Source organism: Abramis brama (genome assembly GCF_963993115.1).
Source record: "Abramis brama genome assembly, chromosome: 1".
In the NCBI taxonomy this organism is placed as follows: Eukaryota; Metazoa; Chordata; class Actinopteri; order Cypriniformes; family Leuciscidae; genus Abramis; species Abramis brama.
In genome coordinates, this window is record NC_139963.1 from 52,339,363 (window position 1) to 52,366,287 (window position 26,925).

At 38.3% G+C, this 26,925-nt stretch overlaps 1 long non-coding RNA gene across 2 annotated transcripts; it reads left to right on the forward strand.

Moving 5' to 3' along the window:
- The first annotated feature begins 610 nt into the window (after window positions 1–610).
- LOC311087630 lies at window positions 611–18,703 on the forward strand. 2 transcript variants are annotated; one of them, XR_014607330.1, is made up of 5 exons: window positions 611–667; window positions 7,407–7,630; window positions 8,809–8,971; window positions 11,616–11,700; window positions 11,982–18,703. It is a non-coding gene; the product is annotated as an uncharacterized lncRNA (long non-coding RNA). The 2 variants fall into 2 exon arrangements; XR_014607329.1 differs by having other exon boundaries at window positions 7,407–8,971.
- The last annotated feature ends 8,222 nt before the right edge of the window (window positions 18,704–26,925 follow it).

A 26,925-nucleotide genomic window follows, 5' to 3' on the forward strand; every position in this document is an offset into this window, starting at 1 on the left:
TTCCGTGCCTCTCGCACTCCTCAAATCAAACGGTCGCGCGCAAGTGGGCAGGTGCTGTGTGGCAAAAGGGTGGTTGCCATGGTTGCGAGAGAGTGACAGTCGCCTAAGCCAATCCTTTGATTCGTCCCGAATCGAAATAATGAGCTGTGTTTAATACAGATTAAACGGTCTAGAGTCACTTGATTTTTATACTCTTTTTTTCAGAGTTCTTACATTTTAATTATGTATTGATATATATAGAAAGTTTTAACAAATTTGGATCTTTAATTTTTAATAAATCCTACCTACCCTGCCTTTAAGACACGCTTTAAGAAATATAGAAATCAATGAGCTGACACTTCAGGTTCTCCTTGGAGAAGGTACCTAACAATCAAGAATTTATCATGAGTTATATTTTTAAAGGAAATCCTGTTTCCTTTAAAAATATAAATAACTCATGATAAATTCTTATTCTTCTATTTAATAGAATGTAAAACAACGTTCTGTGTAGACTTATATATATAATTTTTTTTTATAAACTTCCTTTCCAATATGCGATTCACACTCCATTCCAGTAGGTGGCGGGAATGCACCTTTTACGTTGGTTTGCCAACCGCCATTAAATCCTAGAAGAAGATGATCATGCAACGCGCCAAAAAACCGCAAAAAACGGAAGAAGTCTTCTGAGGTAAGGAGAGCAGTTCACGGTATTTCTCATATTTACACAACCATCATACACACTTTATACAGTTTGATTAAGCGACGGACTCATTTCTGTGTTGTTTTCATCGATCACAGCGATACTTGTGCGTCTTTTCTGGCGTCTTCCTACTGAAATAAATATTTAGTGCAGCAGCAGCGAGCATGAGGAGAATATGTTGAGTTCATTCAGACCTGAGCGATTTTGTGTTCGTTTGTGTGATTGTCTCGATGTTTGTGTGAGAACTGTTACTGAATGTCAAGTCAAAAGTTGGGAATTGATGGGAAGTTTTGCAACTGCCGTTTTATTTTATCAAAAATCTAAATATATTTTAGATATTGTCATTATGCTGCTGTAGTTATTTAGGTGAGGTGGTTAATTAAGATGAATGCCATAGTGTTTGTTTTTGTATTTTTTAAAATGTTTTATCCATGTCATGTTGTGAGAAAGCTAGATATCAGCCTGTTAGGATTGAATGAAGATTTTGTCATTCATTATAATTAATATTCAAAAGAGTCATTCGGTTAAACCGAAATTTTGGTTATAACGAATGACTGTCATATTTGTACATATCTGGAATAAATAAATACAACATTTTATTAATAAAAAATGTGCAGAGTATATTATTATAAAATTTAAAATATAATTTTGACCTTTTTCTAGATTTATAATTAGGCTTATATCACTTCTGGGCAAGGATCAGTGCTGATCCTGTTAAAAAAGAACAGATGCTCGCCAAAAGAAGGGAAAGGTATCATTTGTTTTTATTATTTATATTATTATATTTAGGGCTGGCTGGGTATCGTTAAAAAAATTTCTATAACAATACCGATACCTTGATTTCGATACCGGTTCCTGAACGATACTTTTTTCGATACCAATTTTATGAAATTTTATAAAAACTTTAGTGTAGCTCTATTAAATAGTATATTTATGTTAAACGATTTTAAATAGAATGATTAGTGACCTGTTCAGAATAAGTATAGCAGTAACCGGCAATCAGAAGTATGATAATTCATTTTAATTTAAAATCCAATAAGTTTTAAAGTGGTTTCTGAACGGTTAATTAATAGCCTACTAAATGCAGCATCTATGAATGAACTTGAGGCATGCAGACCGGCTGCTGCAGGGCTTTAAAGGGATACTCCACTTTTTTTGGAAATAGGCTCATTTTACAACTCCCCCAGAGTTAAACAGTTGAGTTTTACTGTTTTCGAATCCATTCAGCCGAGTTTCTGATATTTAGAAGAAAATCAGTAACCAGACAGTTTCTGGTCTCATTGACTTCCATATGGAAGTCAATGAGACCAGAAACTGTCTGGTTACTGATATTGTTGTTGCTGACTTCTGTGTTGGTCAGAATTGTTTTTCAGTAAGGATGCATTAAAGTGATTAAAAATGACCTTAAAACGTGTAATGTTACAAAAGATTTCCGTTTCAAATAAATGCTGTTCTTTTGAATTTTTTATTCATCAAAGAATCATGAAAAAATTTATCAGTTTTCAAAAACTGTTTTCATATTTCTGAAGGATCATGTGAAACTGAAGTAATGATTTTGAAAATTCAGCTTTGACATCGCAGGAATAAATTACATTTTGAAATATATTCAAATACGATTTTAAATTGTAATACTATTCCACAATGTTACACGTTTTACTGTATTTTTGATCAAACAAATTCAACTTTGGTGAGCATGAGCTCTTTATAAAAAAATATGTTGTTCCTTATGTACATGTATAAGGAATATTTTGTTCCTTTGTGCTTTTTTTTTGTGCCTTTGTGCACTGGCTAGGGAGCATGAGTCAAACTGAAAAAATAAAACCAAAGTTTTTCTGAGGTAATGTCTTATGTAATCTTGTTAAAATGGATTTCATAAAATTGGTATAGAAAAAAGTATCGTTCAGGAACCGGTATCGAAATCAAGGTATCGGTATTGGTATCGAAATTTTTTTGAACGATACCCAGCCCTATTTATAGCCTAGCAGCTCATTGTTTAACAATTTAAACACTTGTTCCAAGACCAATTAAATGCTTTGTTTTAGGACCCTATCTTGCACCCAGCGCAATTAATTTGTACACCGATGCATGTATTATTCCTATTTTGCACCCCCACACAGCGGACTTTTCCCTCCACAGACGCACGGCGGTAAATTTGGAAATTAACTTGCGCTCCCGGCAGGGATGGAAATTAGCACCCGCCACCAGCCAAATGCGGGTGATTTTGTGTTGTGGCGGGTAAACTCGCTTCACCTACCGGCCACCGTGGCGGGTAAATAAAAATAGCATACTGTTTCACACGGACGGCGGACACTTTTAGAGGAGGCACACTTTCAAAAAAACATGTGGCGTTACATCGCAGGCGTTAAGAGGTCTGCAGAGAAAACATCTCAGGAGGAGATATAGAATTAGACCATATCGCATATATCGATATAGTTCAAATTTGCGCTGTGATCCTTGCTCCAAGCAAGCTGCGTGCTGACCCGGAGCTCTCTGCACTGTCTGCTGGCCGCGCCCCCGCCACCGCCCCTCCTTTTCCACTCTGCGTGCGTGTTTAGAGTATGTTATGTATGTTATGAGAGGCGAATCATGACTACTTCAGAAAACCCAACACAATAGGAACTACCAGGCAGTGACATAAGTGTACGCTGAAATAAAGCTTTTCACCTCAGAAAAACTGACTTTCTTGTCCTGTCAGCCGTTATCCTACACTCAATTGCACGCGCAAATGCGGCGGCGCGCGCTGTGTATCACCTCACTGTATATAAAGTGCAAAATAAACTACGAGCATGCAACGCCGTTACGTTCTAAATTACACAAAATAAAAGTAATGCAGGTATGATTTTCATTCTATTCACCAGGAGCAGTTTCCATGGTTCATTGACAGGTCTTGTTAGTATTGTGTATTCACCTTGGTAACTGTCATTCCCATATTAACCCCAAAATGCCACTTTATTTTTCTTTGTGTTACTTTTTATATTTTTAAATGACTGTAGTGGCTCATACCAACATTGTATTAACAAAAACTAGTTTGGGACTGCTATTTAATAGCTTTAGCATTAGAGATGTTCCGATACCCTTTTTTCCTTCCCGATACCGATTCCGATACCTGGACTCAGGGTATCGGCCGATACCGAGTACTAATCCGATACCTGGGTGTATATCTATACAGCTGCAATTCATACTAGCCCTGTATGAATTGATAGAATTATTTTATAAAAGGTATTTTAGTTTTACAATATAACTGTATAAAAAAGTGCAACAAATAAATCTAGGAATCTAAAAATATATATATGAATAATAGGGGTGTAACAGTCCACAAAATTCCTCATTTTTTACTTTGAGCAGTGATGGAGCTATAATTGACATATAAAACAAAAACAGCTCCTTATAAAAAAATGAAATGTAATATTGTAGTAACGTTAGTTATAAACAAAGGTTTATTTTATTTAAGATTAACATTTGAGGGCAGCAATTTTATTCATAATGTCAAAATAAAACCAACGTAACGTTACTTGAAAGCACAATGTTCCTGGTTTCCACGTCAGCGCAGTTTGATCCGTTAATAACGGAGAAATGTGAATGTTTCTCACTAGATCTCGCAGCGATGTTATTACTTCAGTGGCAAATACAAATGCTTTCTTTACTGGATCTCTTAGCGCTGTGTAGCAACAGTGTAGCTTGATCAAGATCGGCTCGCTCTGCATTGTTACAAACTGTTTAATGGTCCGTGAAGCACAAAATAACGAGTAGCGCAGTTTTGTTCCGTTTTCATTACGTTTGCCATTTGATGTTGGGCGCCAGCGTCTCTTACATTATGCGCTTGCCGCGCGCCTGCATTTGAAAATTTGCGTTTTCATTCTTCTTCGCTGCTCTAAACAGTGGTTGCTTATGGCAACAGCACAACTTCCTGTGCCACAAGCAACCACTGTTTAGAGCAGCGAAGAAGAATTGGTCTCCGATTTGCAGCGTAAGCAAAGCTAGCGTGCATAACTAGGTATTGTTTAATAAAATGGTATCGGATCGGTACATGGGTAGATGTACTCGCCGATACCGATGCCAGAATTTTTATTGGTATCGATAAATCGGAACAATACTAGTATCGGAATCGGAACAACCCTAAGCATAGGCCTAATGTTTATTTATTAGTACTAGTCTTTACTATTAGTCATATTCTTACAATTTATGTTAAGTAAAGGGGGACAGTACTTGTGTGTGTGGAAATAGCCGGTTTCAATAAAACTACTTGTGACATGTCATATTTGGGTTTGACTTTGAACATTTGCTCTCACTTTGCGGAAAAAATATCGGGATATATATCATATATCGACATTCAGCCTAAATATATCGGGATATGACTTTTGGTCCATATCGCCCAGCCCTAGTTTCATTGTTGGGACTAAAAACCTAAAACTGGAAGCCATAAAAGACCATGAATCATCCAAATGCCACATCTAGGTAAAAAAGAGAAATATATAAGAGAGAAAGAGAAAATGTCAGTATTTCATTGAGACTTGAGATTAAATAAACTGCTTAAGTATTGTAGATCTTGTAGTATTAATTTTCACATGCAGTTACACATTGTCGGTTAAAACAAGAAAGTGGCTGGTAAAAACATTGAGTGGCTGGTAGATTTTGAAATCCACCAGCCACAGTGGCAGGTGGACAAAAAAGTTAATTTCCATCCCTGGCTCCCGGGGCGGTTCAGCGCAAAGAGGAGGCGTGTTCCTGCACAAACGTTCCCTGGTGCTATTTTGCAGGTTTAGAAAACAATTCCACCACTGACCAGGAAATACCTCGTCTTAAGTCAGTGGCGCGTTACGCATGTTATTCAGATGCTATTTTAAGGGTGCATGCTTGGCCATAATCAATGTAGCATGTGCACAACGCGCATACACTTTGATTGTCTCATCTACACACAGACGAAGCAATTTTCATTTTTTGCAAATCATACATTATTACAAGGAATTAACACACGAGGGAAATCATTGTTGTGTCCATGAAGATGTGAAAAAAATAGGCATAAATCTAGCTTACACATTTACCCAAATTATCATACGCCTGTTTAACTGAAGCTAATTTGGATGGGTTTCTCCATTCCCAATGTCACTTCTCTGTGTTTTACGGCCCTGACGAGAACGTTGGTCTCCTCGGCTCCGAATCGCTCCTGGCAAATCCGCCGTTATAATAGGAATCCGCCATGGAACAAGCGCGCCTGCTCTTAAAGGGAATGTGAGGTGATGCTCTGATTGGTTTAATTTCACGTTACGCCCAAACCACACCTATGAGTAATGAAGCTACTTCAGACCAACACATAGATTTGCGTCGGGCGCAACAGTCATTTATCCCGCCGGTATAATAGCAACATCGTCCGAGATCCGCCCACAAAGTTACTTGCGTTTCGCGTTTGATACCTGCGTTTCAGATCGTTAAAATAGGGCCCCTACTGTTTTAATTAATATAATTTGCGATATGAGTTATGTTCATTCCAATATCAAAATGTTGGATATCAAAATGTTTTAATGTTTGAAGTAGCCTACTTTTTACATTAATAGCCTATTATATTAACAATATTGTTAATATATATTAACGATAAAATGTGCTTTTGAAGCTATTTGTGTCTATTTATTGTCTTAAATATTCATAATGTCAAGGGCAGCAGGACATGGTCATCCGGTATAACCAGCCTTGGTCATTCGGTAAAACCGATATAGTAAATATTTAAATGGAATAATATTGTTTTTAATAACTAAAGGACCTACAATAATACAAATATAAAGTATATAGGCTAAGGCTTTTTTTTTTTTTTTTTTTTTTTTTTGCATTTCCCCTTTTCGCCTTTCCCTCTGCAATGTTTTACTTGAATATGTTGGAGTGTTTAGAGTAGTCCAATAAATGATTACATTTATGAGATCAGTGATAATTTTATTTAATATTTCTTCTGTGGTACACACTATATCTCAACATCAATGTCAAATCATTTTTTTTCATGAAGAATTATCTGCAAATTAATAATTTTAGATATATTTATGTCATTAGATCTTGAAAAAAATGACAAAAAACAGTTTAAATTGAATTTGTACAAACCACAAAATCTTATTGTTAACACCTAGGTAAACTAAAAAATGGTTTCAAATATAGTTATATCGCCATTCTATTTTTTTACACTTTTAAAAACCTTATTCGTCAATGACCCTACTACAAAAAAACTCATTAACTTCAATGTTAAACACTGTAGTGTGACCAAATTCAGTTCACACATCAATGGTCTCCTACTACAACACTTAGTGTGATAAAACGTGCTTTTTGCATTTTATACTATGAAACTTACAGCTGCTTATTTCAGGCCGGGATGGAAATGCTCAAATATGGTAAAGCCCTTAGCCTCATGTTCACTGTTTAAAACACACGTATGTGTATTGATTACATTTGAGGTGTAGGCTATACTGTATGTTCGAGACTGGACTCTGGATTTGCGTTTGCAAAAGCGCTTGACTTTGTTACTTGAAGAATAAAGTTTATTTTCTGGCATCAAAACCCCAAGACTTCAAGAGGGATTTTAAGTGAAAGACTCCACAACAATATTTGAATGAATAAGGAGACTAATTTTAGGGTTATGAGTTGAATGAGCATCAGTTACTTAATGATAGACGGATAGATAAAAATGCTTAGAAGTGTCATTTCAGTATAAAAACAAACTCACTAACTGATGTATTCTTGATTTTGTCAGATAAGCTCCTCCCACAGCAATCACATCATCAGTGAAGCTCCTCCCACTGTAATTCTCCAATAAATGCTGTAAATTCCCATCAGTCTACAAGTGAAGACGAGCATCAGAGCATCAGGAAGAGCTGAAATCTGCAAAGACTGAGTTTATTAAAGAGGACAGTGAGAACATGAGTGATCCAGAACCCTGCAGAATGAAACACACTGAAGATCCTGAAGAACAAAGAGGTTGGTGTTTATTCTTCATTCATTCATGATGCTGAAGAACATTCATGTTAGAAACATTCAAGCACTTCTTCACATTTAGTTAAACAGGTAAACTATGACATTGGTACAAAAATTTCATTTTTGGTTTTCAAAAAAAGGTCAGTAACGCGAGGTTTGAGAATTTTTCATATTTATTGTCAACATCAGGTCAAACTAAATATTATTTTAGCTCTTTTACTTTTAATTTATATCTGGTTCACATTTTTTCTTCTTTGTTAAAAATTTTGGACTTTTCATAGTTTACAACAATTGTTTAGTTTTTTTGTTTTGTTGCAATACACATTCTGTATCAAGTAAATGAACTTGCTAGAATGGCAGACAGAGTTGTAAGCGTAATGTAATGTCATTCACCATTGTTTTGTGGCTCTTTTTTTTTAAGTATCAGTTCAGGCACAGGTACTGTTTTAAAAAAGTATCGATTTGGCACCGATATTTTAAAAAACCCAAACAATACCCAACCCTAATTATTCATAGTTATAGAGATCAGTCTTCTTATAATATCTTAGGTAACAGGGTTGATGAATGTGGCAACACTGTGCAATTTGTGTAATTGGATTGAGATTATTTTCTTGTCCTCCCATCATGCTCTAAAAAGAGCCCAGATAGTTAGTGATCAACCATACTGTTTTTTATAACCAATACCTAGGGTTGCACCGATATGAAATTTTTGTCCGATGTTTTGAACCAGTGGTGGAGGAAGTACTGAATCTCAGTACTTAAGTAAAAGTACAAATAACCAGGGAAATAATTACTTTAGTAAAAGTATAAGTACCACAATGACAACCCTACTTAAAGGGATACTTCAGGATTTAGCATTAAAGGAGAACTCCGGTCAATTTTTTTTGTAAATTTGGAGTGCTGTCAATACAGAGAACAGCGACAAAAATCGGTGTTGCCTACACCGTGTTATCCTCTTTTTAAAATTTGCACCCTGTTGACTTCAATGGGGCAAGTTTTAAACCTGCTTTTAGCCTCTTAACATCCTTGATGTGTCATTACAAGTGCACAGGTCATGTGAGTGATTCCTTCAGAGTGAACGCGGGTGAATCTGACTGCAGTAGATGTGAAAGATATGAATAAAAGTGATGTTAATTCAGCCAGCGCACATACCTGTAGTTACTTCCTGTTTTCGGTCGAAGTCCATAGTAGTCGATTGTCGAGTTCACACGAGAGGATCCACACTGGAGAGAAGCCGCACACATGTGATCAGTGTGGAAAGAGTTTCTTTTTTGAAAGTCACCTGAAGAAACACATGAAGATCCATGCAGTGGAGAAACCACATCACCGCAGTCTGAGATCACGGTGAGTAGTTCAGTGCTGAGCATTAAAGGGCACCTATTATGCCCCTTTTTACAAGATGTAATATTGGTCTTGGGTGTCCCCAGAATGTATTTGTGAGGTTTCAGCACAAAATACCCCACAGTTAATTTATTATAACCATTTGAAAATGTCATTTTTGGGGCCTGTTTTAACAAGAGGTGTTTTTGTGTGTAGCACTTTAAATGTAAATGAGCTGCATATCCCCGCCCTGCTGGACCCAGATGATGAAGAGACTCCGGCACAGAATAAACACGAATGAGAATGGACTAAACGTCTCGGAATGGTTATTTGATACATTTATGTACTTATAGAGTTTTAATCGCGTCCCCTTTGCAATTACAGTATGGATGTGCAACACACACACACACAAACAAATTGTGATAACTTTCGCGCAATTTTTTGAAAAACTAACTTACACACACGCTTATGTGGCAAATATGAGAAGACGGCTAACGTTACAGAACCAGAAACAAATGCTGCAGGGAGATAGACGTTTATACTGTCTGTGGAGATAGAGGTATTCATTTTACATTTTTTATTGCTGCAAAAAATAATGTACGTGACATAAAACTGTCTGACGTTGTTTGTTGAGACATCCTATGACGACGACAATAAATAGCTTTAGACGCATTTGTTGTTGAACTGGCTGACATCGATTGAAATGACTATTTGCTCAAAAATGATAAAATACACTTACTTCTGGAGGTGACGTTGGATCACGAACTGTAGGCAACGATCCACACTTGAGAATTAACTTTGACCCTCGTTCACTAAACAGTCAGTCAGAAAATGATTCTTGTATTTAGGAAGTTTAAGTGGTGCCTTTAATTCATAAATAAAATCCATCCCCTGCGTTTTCAGTGGCTCTGATGTCAGTGAAGACTAGTATCTCCATTCTTACATCCCACAACAGAACACCTACACTTCTTAGGAGACATTACCGGCTGTCGAAACAATGGCAATGGTGTGCAGAACAGATCACCGAGGGCGGGGTCTATGCCAAAACCAGATGTCAATCAAACCGCGTCGGTGGGGCTTAGCTCATTTCTACGTCACACTGAGGAAAATCTAGAACAGCTCGTTCTGAGACAGTGCTTGTGATTTATTGAGATAGTAAAAAAACTACTGGGTGGATTTTTATCATTCTGGGGTGGTTTTGCTCACACACTGCCAACACACATTTATGTTCAAACACCATGTAAAAGTGAATTTTGCATAATAGGTGCCCTTTAAAGTCTCTTCTGTGTAAGTTAGTTTCCTAACAGACATGATGAGCAACAGGACATCTTGGTGGTTGCTTGCTATCCGCTTCACGTTTTTCACATTATTATGAGATATTGAGTTATAATTATAGGGAAGTATCTCATTATTATTATGAGAACATTTATCATTATGAGATGTTAAATCGTTATTATAAGAAAGCACCTCATTATAATGCAATGTTAAGTTATTACAAGAAAGTTTCTAATTATTATAAGATACTAAGTCATAACAACATTTCTCATTATTGTGACTTACATATTTATATTATTTGCGCAACTGTGATTTAAACAGGCTTCCATACTTTGTCCCACCGACATCATGTGATGAAAACAGATTAAATCAAATCAGCTTTCTGTTTCTAACATCTGCTTGTTATTATTAATTTCATTAATTAGTTGCAGCCCTAGTTCATTGAAGTTGGTTTTGATCATTAAAAATAATTGAAGAATAATTGTTTGTTGCTGTGGCTTCGACAAAACCTGATTATCCATGTTATACTGCATGATTTGAAGATCTTTAGTTACAGATGTCACAGTTCTGTTAGTTTCATTTTCATGGATTTTAGTTTGTTTTCTCAGTCACATGTTCTCCTTTGTCTTAGTTTTCCCACCACATTATGTTGTAGCAAATTCTAAGTCCTCAAATCGTGTCCTTTTCTTATCACTAGGTAGCCAATCAGCTATCTTTCTCTTCTTGCTCCACCTCAAGATCTCGCTACCGTTAGCATCATTTTTCCCGGAGACATTTTTTTTTCTATTGCTGGAAAAATCTTTGGCCATTCCCATTTTTAAGGAATATCTCGGGTCACATGATTCTCTGCACCTGCAGTGTTGTAATGCCATCCATCATTTAATTAACGTTTTTAGTACCATCTTATCAACTACCTATACACATCTTCTCTCTGAGCTTATCAGGTACTCTTTTATCCTTACAGACCCCTTGACCTAATTTAACCTGATTTATCCTGATTTAACCTGGGTTCTGACTGAGACACAGAAATACAGACTTTTACATGAGGCAAAGGAATTTCTCCAACATTATCTGTTGTCATCGCCATTGATTAGATGTGCACAGGTGTTTGTTATTATACCCTCATTTGCCTTTTCAGTTCTCATTTGTCTGGTCACTTTTTCACTTTTCTGGTCAAACAGCGGTTGGTTTCATTAGCCTATCTTGTTTGTATTACCTTCTGAGTGGATAAAGACGTTATACCTGATCTTCATCGTGTGTGTCTTGCAACCATTTGTGACAGGATCAATGCCACTATTATTATTATTATTTATTTATTTATTTATTTTAAATATGTGATTTATCATTTATCATCTCTCATCATGCCTATTATAATTTTTGGCAATTCTACCAGAAAGCATCTGGAAGGAGAGTACAGAGAGAACGCCAGTGATCCAGAACCTGCAGAATGAAACATCATGATACTGAAGAACAAAGAGGTTGGTGTTTATTCTTGATTTCTCATTCATACATCATGATGAAGAACATGATGATGCTCACTAGATTTACATTGTTTCATGACCAAACTAGTGATTTATAACACAAATCATCTTCATGATATTAAAATAGATAATAATCGTGCACAGCAGTTGTTGACCAGATATGATGGGATTAAAATGACTATTAAACTCATCAGTGATCTTGACTTTGACTTGGCTTCACTTTTCATTTCACATTTGTCTCTCATTTGAAATCTCACTTGATTTAATGTTTCTTTTAGACCTGATGGATGTGAACAAGAAAGGAAAAACAAAAGCCAAAAAAATCTGTCCCCTGCCCTCAGTGTAAAAAAACGCTTCACATGAAAATCAAGTCTGAAGATTCACATGAGATTTCACACTGGGAAGAAGCGGCTCAGGCTTTCTCTCTGAAATCACATCTTCTCATTCTGAAGAAAGACCATTTAACTGATCAGTGCGGTAAACAGTTTCATTGGGCATCAGTCCTGAAGAAACACTTGAAGATTCACACAAAGGAGAATATTCATTCGTAATATTACAGCAGAAAAGACCCAGCAGTGTGTGTTTCATTGCAGGAAGTCCTTTACTACAGAAGATGAACTAAAGTGCCAGAAAGTCACACTGGAGAAGAAGGCCATAACATTTTAAGAGAGACCTGAATCTGATATAAATTTTTAACTTGTTTTTCATTAGAACATCTACTTTCTCATCTAAGTTGCTTTTCAACTTCCTGCTTAGCTACTGTTCGGACGCTCTTGCTTACTGCTCCGCGCTTTGCTCTATCGCTTTTACATTTTATCTCCTATATTTTATATTTTATTTCCTTTTATCACCTAATTTTAACTTCAGCAAACAGCACAGTGCTCAGACAACAAAGTTTGGATTACTACAAAAACGCAGAATTCTTTTACCCGACCAGCTTACATTCCGGGAAAGGAAAACACAACTGCCTACATTCATACGGATAAGAGAAAATGCCTCTTCAGGTTCAAGAATCTACTTGCTGCACTAACTGCCACAGACTTTTACAAAGGATTGCAGTTCTCGAAACAAAGTTACTTACGGGACCACCAAACCAGACGGAGCACACAACAGAGCTTCGTCATGGACACCCTCAGCATACCGGTGAGTCCCATGAAACTAGTGCTCCTCGACAGATAGAGAAACAAGCCGATCGACTTACTAATCGATGGCACAAACAGGGAGCGAGACCCAAAGGCACTCGAGACACCAGATTGTCACGAGCATCACATATTGCCGCTGTAGCATCCTCTACCCCAGATACAGCTCTGACAAGGATTGCAAACATTGGTCTTTTACCACCGCCTATACATCTTGAGAACAGATTTGGAGTACTAATGAATGTAAATGAGGAATCCCCAAATGTGATGAATGTGATCAAAACAGACTGAATGGGCCAGTAGCTAACACTGATGCTAACTGGCGCTCAAGGTCGAGCAGACAGCGACACTCAGCTCAGAGCACAGCCGAGCCCAGGACTCTGATAGTGGGGGACTCCATAATCAGAAACATTAGCAGCAGGGATACAACTACGTGCTGCCTTCCACAAGCAACAACTTCTGATATAAACAGGGAACTTCAGAACATTCTGATGAAACATAAGACTGCAAATCGACTCATCATACATGTGGGGAAGAATGATATTCATAAAGAGCAGTCAGAACTCCTTAAGAAGGATTTCAATGAACTTTTTGAAACACTTAAAAGACTGAAAGTTCAAACATTCATCAGTGGACCTCTCCCAGCAAGAGGAACAAACAGGTTTTCACGGTTGCTTGGGCTAAATACATGGCTGCAAAAAACCTGCAATATAAAAGGAGTAAGCTTCATTGACAATTTCAATCTTTTCTGGAGTCAGAGACAACTTATTCATCGGGATGGCCATCACCCAAACAAACTTGGTTCAAGAGTGTTAAAGGACAACTTCTCCTTCTCCCTCAATCATCCTTCTGCAGTTTGTGCCAATCCACTCAATCTGAACGGCACACACACACATGGACACAGTATGAATGACCACGGGACTTCACTTCAGCAGCAAAATGGACATGCGGTTGACATATCACACAAGGACAATGATAACACCACTCCGCCACAACAACCTCTGCTCACGGACACAATCTCAGCTGAGCCCTGCCCACAGAGAAACATATCAGAACTGCTTGAAGATTCAACACCCAAGGACGACTTCCTGGAAAACAGCCAGGACAGCATATCACAACCTCTTATAACACCAGAGCAACAGCCCCTTTCACCAGTGAATCTTTCACCAGACACGCTATCCCTCTCTCCAGCATCGCCACTACTGTGTTTCTCACAGAAAATGGAAGAACTGGTGTATGCTGGAACCAGACTATCCCACTCTTTTGCAAGCCCCCAGATACCAACCAAAAAACGACAGGCACCATTACCACCCGCACCAAAGCCTGCGGGCCCAGCTCGCCCTCCCCCTCCTATGAGAGCTCTTCGGCCTCTACCATAACACCAGGGCCCACACCCTCCTCCATCTGCTCGAGGTGAACCAAAAACAACTGATACCAGCTCTCAGTGATGTGTTTTGGGTCCCCGCTCTGATAACAGTAACTTTCTCAAATGTTTACAGAACAAGCGGGAACCCAGTGTGCCTGTATCTTTCTCTATTGCTGTTCTATTACAAGATAGAAAATCTAAGGCCTTCAATAGCCGTGCAGCAAACCTAACTAATCTGGTGCCTATTACACGTCAAAGTAAGATTGATGTGGGGACAAAAAGTAAGACTGTTAAGTTTGCACTTTTAAACATTCGTTCACTTAAAAAAAAATCACTTCTAGTCAACGATTTAATAACCACAAACAACCTGGATTTTATGCTTCTAAATTAAACCTGGCTAGAAGACAGCTTTAGTGCAACAATCCTCAATGAAGCAGCCCCCCCTAACTTTACTTTTTTGAGTGTCTGCAGAGCTGTTAAGAGAGGTGGGGGTCTAGCTGCACTTTTTAAAGATATCTATCAATGTAAGCAAATATCATTTGGGAATTACCCTTCTTTCGAATATCTGGGTATTGTGTTGAAAGGTGCTCCACGCATTTTACTTATCATTATTTACAGGCCTCCAAAATACTCTCCAGCCTTTGCTGAGGACTTTACAGAACTGTTATCAACAATTACCTCAGAGTTTGACTGTTTTGCCATTGCTGGAGATTTTAACATCCACATAGATAGTGCAGAAAACAATATGGCAAAAGAAATCAAAACTGTTTTAAAAACTTTTGATCTGACTCAGCATGTACATGGACCCACACACAATCGTGGACACACTCTAGATTTACTTATCAGTAAGGGTCTAAACATTTCATTAATTGTTATTAAGGATTTAGCTCTGTCTGATCATTTCTGTATTTTCTTTGATATATTGATCTCTCCTGCCACTGAAGCTAGATCTGTGTCTGTCAAGAAGAGATGCTTAAATGAGAACACTAGTGTACTATTTATGAAGGCTATATCCTTAACACCAAGCATATCTGCAGACTGTTGATTTTCTCCTTGATTCTTTTAACTCAAAAGTTAAAGGTATAATTGATAATATTGCTCCTGTTAAAGTCAGGAAGAAGAGTGGCAGACAAAAAGCACCTTGGAGAAACTCAACAACAGTGCAAAATATGAAAAGACAATGCAGAAAAGCAGAGCGCATGTGGCGGAAGACAAAACTTGTAGTCCATTATAACATCTACAAAGACAGCCTTCATGCTTTCAATATGGAACTAGGCAAAGCTAGACAGACTTTCTTCTCAAATATTATAAACAGCAATTTAAACAACACACGCTCTATTTTTGCTACTGTAGAGAGACTGACAAACCCTCCAAGCCAGATTCCCAGTGAAATGCTCTCAGAGAACAAGTGCAGTGAGTTTGCTTCTTTCTTCTCTGAGAAAATCAGTAATATCAGAAAGGTGATCAGCACATCCTTGAGTTGCACTGAGGTCAGACAGATCAAACCACCCGAGAAAGTAGTTACTATGTCTGATTTCAAAGAAATTGATGGCACAATTTTGGAAGAAACTGTACAGCACCTTAAAACATTAACCTGCGCTCTTGACACACTCCCCACATCATTTTTCAAAAGTGTTTTAAACAGTTTAGAAGCAGATCTCCTATAAGTGGTAAATGTCTCACTTCGCTCTGGGAGTTTTCCAAACTCCCTGAAAACTGCAGTTGTCAAGCCCCTCCTGAAAAAGAGCAATCTGGATAAGACCATATTAAGCAACTATAGGCCGATCTCAAATCTTCCTTTCATAGGCAAGATCATTGAAAAAGTTGACTTCAATCAGCTGAACAAATTCTTGAGCTTGAATGGATCCTTTGACAATTTTCAATCTGGTTTCCGACCGCACCACAGCACAGAGACAGCGCTTATAAAGATAATAAACGATATTCGCTTAAATACTGATTCAGGCAAATTATCAGTGCTGGTACTACTTGACCTTAGTGCTGCATTTGACACTGTCGATCATAACATACTTCTTGACAGGCTGGAAAACTGGCTGGGGCTTACTGGGATAGTCCTAAAATGGTTCAGGTCATACTTAGATGGGAGAGGTTATTATGTGAGTATAGGAGATCATAAGTCTGAGTGGACATCCATGACATGCGGAGTCCCTCAAGGCTCAATTCTTGCGCCACTCCTGTTCAACCTGTATATGCTCCCAATGAGCCAAATAATGAGAAAGAACCAAATCTCTTACCACAGCTATGCAGACGACACACAGCTCTACTTAGCCCTATCACCTAACGACTACAGCCCAATTGAATCCCTGTGCCAATGCATTGACGAAGTCAACAGTTGGATGTGTCAAAACTTTCTTCAGTTAAACAAAGACAAAACTGAAGTCATTGCGTTCGGAAACAAAGATGAAGTTCTCAAGGTGAACGCATACCTTCACTCTAGGGGTCAAACAACTGAACATCAAGTCAGGAATCTTGGTGTGACACTAGAGTCAGACCTTAGTTTCAGTAGTCATGTCAAAGCAATAACTAAATCAGCATACTATCATCTGAAAAATATTGCAAGAATTAGATGCTTTGTTTCCAGACAAGACTTAGAGAAACTTGTTCATGCTTTCATCACCAGCAGGGTGGATTACTGTAATGGACTCCTCACTGGCCTTCCCAAAAAGACCATAAGACAGTTGCAGCTCATAAAGAACGCTGCCGCCAGGATTCTGAGCAGAACTAGAAAATATGAACACATCACACCAGTCCTCAGGTCTTTACACTGGCTCCCAGTTAAATTTAGGATTGATTTTAAAGTATTATTACTGGTATATAAATCATTCAATGGCCTAGGACAGGGTTTCTCAAACTCGGTCCTGGAGGGCCACTGTCCTGCACAGTTTAGCTCCAACCCTGATCAAACACACCTAGCTGTGAGTTTCTAGTGATCCTGAAGACATTGATTACCTTGCTCAGGTGTGTTTGATTAGGGTTGGAGCTAAACTGTGCAGGACAGTGGCCCTCCAGGACCGAGTTTGAGAAACCCTGGCCTAGGACCTCAATACATTGCAGATATGCTCACTGAATATAAACCCAACAGATCACTAGGATCATATCAGCTAGAAATACCAAGGGTTCACTCTAAGCATGGCGAGGCCGCTTTTAGCTATTATGCCAGCCGCAGCTGGAACCAGCTTCCAGAGGAGATCAGATGTGCTCCTACAGTAGTCACATTCAAATCCAGACTCAAAACACTTCTGTTTAGCTATGCATTTACTGAATGAGCACTGTGTCACTGTTCGTCTGACTGTTTGTACTGTATTTTATTTTATTTTTCTAAACTGTTTTAATTATTCTTATTTCTTTTATTATTTTAATTTCTTCTATGTAAAGCACTTTGAATTGCCATTGTGTATGAAATGTGCTATATAAATAAACTTGCCTTGCCTTGCCTTACCTTGCCTTCTCCTCTTCCATGCAAACGCAAGATATACTTTCATTTGTCTTTGAAACTGGACACTTCTCTTCTTCTCTTGAGATGCTTTGGCTATTATTGGTCAGTAAAGAGAGAGATCTGTCTCATTCGCTTTCACTTTTAACAATATACAATGTACAATAATGTTTGTATTTGCTTAACCCTCAAACCGTATTCACTTTATAGCCCTTAATTCTGTAATTGTGGACAAATGTGGGCACAGAGGACTCAGATGTGATCCTATTTTTTATTTATTATAAATGTTATATCACTGTCTTCGATAAAATTTTGTCCATCCATTTATGGTGTGTTTTTTTATTTTGGGGGTATTTTTGAATTTATTTACTTCAAAAAGTACCATATTTTCTATGTAAATTATGCTTATTTTTTTTAGTGTGAGTTTTTGCCATGATGAGAATGTTGTACAGGATCAGCCCTTCATTTGTGTGTATGTTAGATATGCATTGTATTGGATCTATTGATTTATTTTTACAAAAAACAAGAAGAATGCTCTAAATTACAGTTTTTGCTCTAAATTACATTACTTTCACTTTCACTGTCACTTTCACTTTCAATGTCACTTTCACTTTCACTTTTTCCCATTCATTTCTATGGGTGCCCATTTTTGACCCAAATACAAGATTAAGGATTTTTTTTTTTTCACCCACTTAACATTGTAGAATTGAGTAAAAAAAAAAATGTGTGTGTTCAGGAGGCAAACTTAGGAAAAGTGGCCAAGTCTTGTACCGCTCAGATCAAGGGAAGTATTTTTTAAAAATAAATCAAAATTATTTTGCCCACATTTGTCCAGAATACGGTTTTAGGGTTAAAGTAATGATTTTTTTTATCAACATCTCATTGTTATTGTCTGTTTTTATTTTCTGCTGATTCTGATTGAATCAGGAATAATTTTAGTTCTGAAAGCCATGAAGAATCCTGATATAATTGCTTTTTGAGCTTTCCATGTTTTAATTTTCTCAAAATAGCTTTTAAATGGCTAATAAATTATATTTCACTGCACACATGACTGACGTTGAATGAGATTGCTATCCGTCTACATTATTAACAGTTTCACCCTTGATATCCAGTATCATATATACATTTCAGAGAGTTTGTTCTAGTCAGTTTGATGTTCATTCACACCATGAGGCTTCATGAAGTCAGAACAATTACTATGAACTTAAACAACAGGTTTTACAAAATAAACACATGATTACTGTCTCTCTCACCACAGCTTTACACAACCAGCAGAAAGAGAGCAGCGTGAATAAAGGCGTGTAATCCTTTGTTATTTTTTATACGTGTTTTGATAATCTACCATTTACTGCCGATTACGTCATCACTAGCAATGTTTTATCCATGTCATATTGTGAGAAATAACAGGATTGTCTTTCAATTCCCTAGTGAAAAAAGTATACTTTATTGTATTTGAAATGTATTCCTTTTTTCAATAGTACATTGCAAATATACTAACAAAAACATGAACTATGTTTAAATAGATTAAAAGTGTTATAAACTGCTCCGAGACACAAAGGTTGAGGATCCAAATGCAGTGGAATAGCGTACAAGACTTCGCAGGGAATGATGAAGTGAACCAGGCTTATATGAGGTGAACTAAACAATATAATGAGACACAGGTGAATGTGATAATCAGGGATGATGAGTAAGGGCAGTGAATTATGGGAAATGTAGTTGTGAGTGAATAATGATAGTCTGATGTGGAGTGCTCTCAAGAGCACTCCAGCTGATGACTGTTACATAGCCCCCACCTCAAAGGAGCAGCTTCCAGATTCTCCTAAAATTCTCCAGGAGGGAGGTGGAGCGGAGGCTTGGGGGTGGGATGGAGGGCCAGGCCCATGGAGCGGAAGAGGGCCTGGAGACTGTGGCAGGACGGGAGGCCAGGGCGGAGCAGGTTCTTCAGGCGGCCAGGGTGAAGACGACCTTTCGGGCGGCCAGGGCGAAGCAAGCAGTTCAGGTGGCCAGGGTGGACCAGGCAGTTTGGGGGACTATGGCGGCGCGGCCTCCATGGTCCTATCAAGGGACCCACCACCCTATCTGTGTCCTGTGGCTGAGCTGCAAGCGCAGAAATTGGATCCAGACCTCGCCTGCTCTCCTACAAGGCGACAAGCGCAAGCCCAAGGAGGCGACCCAAGATTACAGCCATGTTTCCCCAAGAGCCTCATCACCGGAACCGAAAGACGAAGAAGCAGCAGAGGGGACTGTTACCTCGTTTCCACAAAAAGGAACTGGTGCTGGTTCAAAGTTTCTTTTAAAGTTGGTTTATGAAGCGACTAGAATACTGTAACAAATTAGCTCAAAGGGGAAATATTAATAATAACTCATAATTACCAATTATGATTAACTATTAATATTTTGGTCAGTTAATTGGATTAACTTGAGGTAGCTAAATTAATATTACAATCAATCAGTTCCAACGAACTCTTTTGATTATTCATTTATTCTAAGAAAAGTGTATCTTTCATGGCCACTGAAAGATAATTATTTCTTAGCATGTACAGCACTTAGAGCATGTAACAAGATCAAGATCGTAAAGTAGACTTTGTTGCAAGCAGAGAATCAGAAACCAAATACATATTGTGCACAAGTTTTATTAACTAACTCACAAACATAACTAAACAAACATACATACATTCACACATACATACATGCATAGGTAAAATGGTGAGTGATATGGAACCGGAAACAGGAAATGGAACTATGGAAAAGGTCTATTTAACTTATGAAAAGAACCATCAGCTTATCATTTTAAGAGCACCTCATTAAATTGATACTTGCATGGTCTGTGCAGAAGACAATTCTTGCAGTGGTTGAAAATTGAGTTGATGGGTCCGTGAGTGTCAAATGTCACGGTACAAGTTGAAGTCGTTTTCTTCTCTGCTGGGTGGAGAAGAGATGATGAACTTGCATGGTGGTTTCGACGCTGTTGTGGTTGAGAGAGAGAGTCCTCTCTCCTGAGGGAGCACATGGCTGTTGTGAGTCGAAGCCTGCTGCCCTGGCCTGCTGAGGGCACGGCATCCTGAAGTGCTGAGAAGGCCAGGAGTTGATCGTTGCCCATTCAGTGATGGTAAAGTTAGCAGTTTCCTGGATTGAAGACAAGGCAGTCTGACTCCCTTTGGGGCGGTTCTCAGGCCTGCTGGGTCCTTGGGCCCCCCTGGTTTCTGGTATGCATGCTCATTTATAGATCAGTTAGTCTATGATTATTGCAGAAAAGTCTGTATAAAAGATTGTTTCTGTCTTCCCATTGTCTCTCTCTCGAGCATGTGGTCACATTCTCTTAACACCCATAAAACCTTATCTGATCGTGGTCATGACAACTAGGACCATCTTGCCCTGTTTGGGGGGATGGGACCACAGATCCCAGAGTGAAGTTTGAAGATTTTTATGGTACATATACCAAATAATTGTGTCTGATTTGGTCTCAGTCGTTACAATACCTTCTGTGTGCAAAAACAAAAAGTTTAAAGCTGCAAACAGCCTTCCTGGGCCAAGCCCTTATGGCTGTTTGGCTTGTTTGGATACATGATTATTTATTTTTTACTAGGAATCTTTTGAACATTGCACAATTCACATGGTTTATCGACTTAAGTTGTTAAAGGTAGAACTGCAACTATTGGCTGTAAGTGACAAACAGGAATCAAACACATTACCTTTAGGTCAGATGCTTGTTGTTCAATGTCATTCAGCACTAGACAGACCAATAGACAGCCAGCTGCTGAGGTTCAGTAGTTAAAAAGAGAATGAACTCAAAACAAAGATTTTGTATATAAACGAAACGCATGTCATATTTAAAAAAAGAATAAAGAATAGTACAATGCTTAAGTATGATAAAGGAACTGAAATTACACACAATTTTGTAAAGTTGACCAAGACGGGATTCGAACCCACAATCTTTGGGGCTGGTGCCTGCAGGTTTCTTGTTGCGACACTGGAAATATGTTTTTTTACACATGTCTTCCATATTTCATATTCCATATTCCAACTTCCATATTTCAAGTAAGAATCAACTCAAAATGAAGAATTTTTTAATTAATTTGCTGCATGTTGTATTTATTGAGTTCCTTCACACATAGACACCATGTCTGGAACAGAAGCAACTTTTCCAGCACTTAAGGCCACAGTACCTCTTGCGGTCTGGGCATGTGCCACACATGATTCACACCCATGACCGGAATGAATTTGTACTTAAAAGAAATGCATGTTGTATGTGACAGCTTCAGATGAGATTATTCTTAGGCACAATTCCTGGAACAGATGCAACTTCTGCATCTTTTCCTGCCGCAGTACTTCATGCGGTCTAGGCATAGTCACGCTGAGTGGTGAACCCACAACGCTAAGCATCGGGATACATGGTGTAACACGTTGAGCTAATCACTCATGCATGTTCACCAACCTGCTCAGGACAGGTTTCAGTGTGAGAATGAGTTCACAAAAAAGTTCCATGACATGTTAACCAGATTAGCATGCTATGCTAATGTAGCTTATGGTTAACTTGATAGCTGAAGTCCCACATTAAAAAGAATGGCATCTGGTTAGCATGCTAACCAATTATTATGCTAAGCTAATTTAAGCTAACTTAGCCTGTATTTGTAGACCTAGCCTACAAATACAGGCTAGGTCAACTTTTGTGAAGAATATCTCGGGAACGGTAGCGATCAAATTTTGGACAAAATTAAGCAAGATTTGAAGGAGGAGTAGCGAAAAAACTGTTTTTCACTTGCTTCAATATGGTGAACAGTCACATTGTTGGAAAATGACAAATGAGATATCGTCAGAATTGGAATAAACCAAGGAACATAATGTCATAAAGCAATCAATTTCAAGCAATGTTTGAAAAGTACATGAGAAGTACATGCCCTGTACTTGAAAGTACATGAGAAAGTACATTTTCATGTACTTTCAGGACATGCTGTTAATGATCCCTAGCCTACCAAATTTTGTAAATAAATGTCAAATAATTTAAAAGTTATTGCAATTTATGACTAAATTCAAAATGGCGGACACGTGGTACATCCAATTCTAGCAAAATTGATATCCACGGATTCGGCATGAACCAAGGAATCGATAGACCCGATAGACCCGATAGACACCTTCGGTGCTTGACCGACTCAGTATTGGCCAACGCTGGTCATGTGAGCAGCACAACGCATGCGATCCTGACGCAGGAGCTGGCCAATAACGAGACAGCGTTCTGACGTAGATCCTGGCAGCACTGCACTGTGTACAACAACGTGTGTTGGAGAAGCGTGTGCAGATCAGAGGAGCAGTAAATGAAGACTTGGCATTTAGAACCGGAAATTGTGGAATTATTTCTGAAGCAAGAAGAATCAGCAGAAAATAAAATTGGACAATAACAAGAAGCTGTTGATAAAATTATAATGATTTAATGAGTTTATTCAATCATTACTTGAAGTACAAAAATGTATAAAAATTCAAACTAATGAGACAGATCTCTGAAAAACAATGAACGAGTTAAAATTAATATCAGTTGCATGTCTCTGTTAAAAGTGTTATGACCTCTTCTTCAGCTCCCTGAACATGAAAGTTTTTTTTTCCAGTGTCATTTTTGGTGCTCTTCTTCAGAATGAGAATGCAGATGTGATTTCAGAACTAAGGCCCGAGTGAAACTCTTCCCGCACTGATCACATGTGTAAAGTTTCTCTCCGCTGTGGATCCTCATTTGAATCTTCAGACTTGATTTACATGCGAAGAGTTTTTTAGGCTTCTGTTTTTCCTTTCTTGTTCGCGTCCATCAGATCTAAAAGAAACATTAAATCATGTGAGATTTCAAATGAGAGACAAATGTGAAATGAAAAGTGAAGTTCAAAGTCAAGATCACTGATGAGTTCAATAGTCATTTTAATCCCATCATATCTGGTCAACAACTGCTGTGCACGATTATGATCTATTTTAATATCTTGAAGATGATTTGTGTTATAAATTATTAGTTTGGTCATGAAACAATGTAAATCTGGTGAGCATCAGCATGTTGTTCAGCATGATGAATAAACACTAACCTCTTTGTTCTTCAGCATCATGATGTTTCATTCTGCAGGTTCTGGATCACTGGCGTTCTCTCTGTCCTCTCCTTCCAGATGCTTTCTGGTAGTTCTGCCAAAAACAAACAAGTTTCATTTCCAGCAGACATGATGCCAGATGAATAATCAATATTTCAGACTCTGAACGAAGTACTAAGGCTAATCATATTTATAAAAAATTGTGACCTTGATCATGTAACTTATGATTTTCAAATTATTCACAGCACTAATTATAATTTTTTTGTGCAGGAAAAGTATAAAAATAATGTTTTCCTAAACATGAAAAATGCTTCATATTAAGCACTTTACAGTTTAACACGTCATACAGATGCATGTGTTGTTTACTCTAATGTGGTGTTCCCTTTGTGTAACTTATTAACCTTTATTTAACCAGGCAAGTCACTTAAGAACAAGTTCTTATTTTCACCAACAGCTTGACAGGAGAAATACAAACCTACACTACAAAACACACACATACACATTAATTTAAAACATTTACAAGCTGTGATAAAAACATTCACTGGTAGTTTATTAAATGCAGAGATTGAAATAAATGATTGCAATTTTAATTACTTTTGTGGCACATTCTTTTTTTTAATGGCTATAATCCTTATCAGTAAATGTTAGAAAGTCATGCATTTCCACTTTCCTTAAATGCTTGTCACGAGAGCGAGTGAGTCTCTGTTCAACTTTACAGAACGAGCTCCAGCACCTCAAGTTGATGAAGAGCAATAATTCTGACTAAAAATTTGTTGTTAGACATTAAATGTAGGTTTTAAATCCTTCATGTTATAGTTTTATGAAAACAGAAACTGTAACTAATGTGTCACTTTTTTTTTTTTTAAACAGAGAGGTGTTCTAAAACATTATCATTAATTCTAATAACATGCCAGATGAGATGGACTTGGTTATTGCAATGATGCATTTTGTCGTTTGTTTATTTTTCTGACAATGTATATATATTCCATCGAATTCCATTCTCTTTACTCTTTAGTATAACACGTACATCTTTTAAAACTGTAGTTTAAAATTAATGATTATTTATGCAAAGTTGACAGACTCTCCAGGCATTTATCCACACCATTTGAAAACATTAAAATTTGTAAATTAATTTTCCCAGTTGTTAATGTTACTGTTGTTATTATAAATACAAATATGCAACTGTCTCTTTCAAGGGAACTTGAGCTGCGTCGAAATCACTTGTGGTGATTGCATCATAAAGCACTTATGGAATCAGTCCAAGGTCTGTGGCAAGACCATCATCTCTCGTGGCATATAAATTGTCTGGAAATGTTGGTGGAGTTTCAGGCCCTGAAACACTTCCTCCCAGACCTGAGGGTCCATCATGTGCTTGTTCGGTCAGACAACACCTCGGTGGTCTCGTACATAAACCATCAAGGGGGTCTGTGTCCCTTATACAAGCTGGTTCACCTGGATCCTCCTGTGAGCCCAGGGGAAGCTACTTTCATTGAGGGCGATTTATGTCCCAGGGTTTATAAATCAGGGGGTAGACATCCTGTCAAGGCAGGGGCCAAGGCCCGGGGAATGGAGACTCCACCCCAAGGTGGTGGCGCTCCTATGGAATAATTTTGGTCGAGCTTAGGTAGACCTGTTCGCATCCAAGGAGACATCAAGGCTCAAGACTGAACACAGTTAAATGAAAACTGGCAACTGAAATAGGGCAAAATACAGGTGGAACACATTAACTTGATTAGCAATCATAACTTAAGAGTTCACAGCAGGTGGGGCCACATAGTGGCTGGGAGAGTAATTGCAGGAAGGAGCAGACAGCTCTCCCTAGTGGCTTGGAGTGTCATTGCAAGAGGGATCAGAAAGTGCTCCCTAGGTGGCTTGGAGAGTGGTTGCAGGACAAGTCTTACACTATCTCACTTGCTTACGAGTCAGCTGGTCAGCCTTCACCTTTAGCTGTACGAGCTCACTCTACTAGGAGTATGACTGCTTCTAAAGCTTTATCAGGCTTTCTGTCCTCCTTTTCTGACTTTAGACCAAGAGAAACTAAATCTGCTCTGCCTGGTGAGGGCCCTAGATGCTTATGTCCACAGAGCTGCCCTGTCCAAGTAATCTGAACAGCTGTTTGTTTGTTTGTTTGTTTGTTTGTTTGTTTGTTTGTTTGTTTTGGGTCACCCCGGCATCTAAGCAGAGGATGAGCAAGTGGGTGGTTGAGGCTATCTCACTTGCTTACAAGTCGGCTGGTCAGCCTTCACCTTTGGCTGTACGAGCTCACTCGACTAGGAGTATGACTACTTTTAAAGCTTTATTGGCAGGAGTTTCCCTACATGATGTATGTCATGCGGCAGGCTGGTCCTCACCACACACATTCGTAAGGTTCTATGATCTTGACTTCGGCTACACTCCAGGGGTGCAAGTGCTTTCGTCTGAATGTGTACTTTGACTTCACATGGACGAACATTTGCTCTTATGGCGACGTGGGTATTAGCGTTCCCCCAGCGTTTCGACGCAGCTCGAGTTCCCTTGAAAGGGAACTTCTCGGTTACGAATGTAACCCTAGTTCCCTGAAAAGGGAACGAGACGCTGCGTCGCCCTTCCATACTCACGGCATATCCGTGATCGACTTGCTTCAGCCTATCAGAAGCTGACGCGGTTGTGATTCAGGAGTGCTTTATAGTTTAATGGTTGATGACGTCACCCGCCTATGACGTTCCGTCTCGCCATTGGACAGATTCCATTCGTGCTTCATGACGCAATCACGCAATGTAGGGACAGAAAGCTCTCAGATTTCATCAAAAAAGATCTTAATTTGTGTTCAAAAGATGAACTGGTTTTGGTCTTATGGGTTTTGGAATGACATAAGGATGAGTAATTCATTTTTGAGTGAACTAACCCTCTATAAGTTTAATTTACTTTCCTGTGTGTTTGGAATATGCATGCTACACAGGTGAGGAAACTCTTCAGCTCATCCTGGATAGTGAAAAAGAGATTACATTTTTCTCAGAATAAGAGCGTTGATGATGAACATTTGCATTTTGAATAGCGACTTGATCCCGCTGTGGACACAATTATAGACAATTATATAATAGCAAATTATAGACCAATTTCCAATCTTCCATTCATGTCTAAAATATTAGAAAAAGTTGTGTCTGCTCAACTGGGCTCTTTCTTGCAAGAAAATGACATCTATGAAAAGTTTCAGTCTGGTTTTAGACC